The sequence below is a fragment of the Gouania willdenowi genome, chromosome 15 (assembly GCF_900634775.1).
Source record: "Gouania willdenowi chromosome 15, fGouWil2.1, whole genome shotgun sequence".
Classification (NCBI taxonomy): domain Eukaryota; kingdom Metazoa; phylum Chordata; class Actinopteri; order Blenniiformes; family Gobiesocidae; genus Gouania; species Gouania willdenowi.
The window spans coordinates 27,136,826-27,138,269 of NC_041058.1; positions in this window are offsets into that span (position 1 = coordinate 27,136,826).

The window sequence follows — 1,444 nt, forward strand, 5'->3', positions numbered from 1 at the left end:
GGTGACACCAAAGAAAGAGAAACTACACTTTACACTTGTTTTCTCATGCTCGCAACTTTACGCGAAGTCTCAATCTTGCACAGGCGTGCGCTTCAATTTGCGTAAAGACACCGCGTAAAGTCCCGCGCGATGCGGGATTGTTGTTGTTACACAAAGTTTATGAGCCTAACCTCGTTCATATTGAAAACTCCCGAGAGAGAATAGGAGAAAAAGAACAGGCTTTGTTGGACATGCGCGTAAAGGCGCTGATGCGCGCGGCAGCCAGAGACGCGTGGAGAGTGCGGGTGCGCGTATGAGCCATCAGCCTCTTGGTGGCTCTTTTATAGCCAAGCTTGCGGTCCTACAGAAGAAAGGCGACAGTGCATCCTCCTCGTGCGCGCGTCTCCAATGAAAGCTCGCAGTGGTGCACACTGAATCCACCACAAAAGGTCGACCGCAGTTTCTTTTCACAGCAGAACAATAATTACCAACATTTTCTTTTAATTACTTAATTAGGCTCCATTTTCCATGTGGCCATTATAAATTATTGACCATTTTTTTTTAAAGCAAAATGCCCAATGACGCAAAGTCCCTCGTTTGCATATATGCTAGCATCTTCCGGGATAATGACCCAACTTCATAAACTGCTTTGCTTGGAATTCAAATAAATAAATAAAAATAAATCGTGCCACCCAGTAGATTTGTAAAGACATTGCTCATAAAATATAGACCCAACAAAAATGTATCTGGTTTATGTCAATGGGCATTATCAGACAAGGTTTGCATTAACATTATGATATATATAACTTGAAAACTTATACAGGACACATTGAAATCGGGTAGAAAATAATTAATCTTAGTAATATTGAAGATTTTTTTCAAAACAGGTCATGGCCAAACAGTATACATGATATATATATATTTCCATCATAATGTTAATGCAAACCTTGCATTATATATATATATATATATATATATATATATATATATATATATATATATATATATATATATATATATATATATATATATATATATATAAATATAAAACTTATACAGGACACATTGAAATAGGGCAGAAAATAATTAATCTTAGTAATTTTAAAGATTTTTTTCAAAACAGGTCATGGCCAGAGAGTCGCACCACCTGATATTTTGACACATTGAATAACAGAATAAATTACATACGTAATTTAGTAAGTAACAAATTAAAGTGAGCGCATATACTAAGTTACTACATAATTGGTATCTTTTTATGCATTTTAACCTTTTTTAAGTAAAATAAATGCAGTTGGGCGGTGTCGTGTTGTGGGGCTGTGCAGGTGCTGGCATTGATGTACCCTTTGCAGTGTGGCTCCTTGTGGCGGTGCGGTGGGCTGGACCCCTGGGGGGTGTGGTTGGCCTCCTGTCATGCTAAGGGGCCATGGTGCACCATGAGGCACGGTGTGGTTTGGGGTGTGTTGCA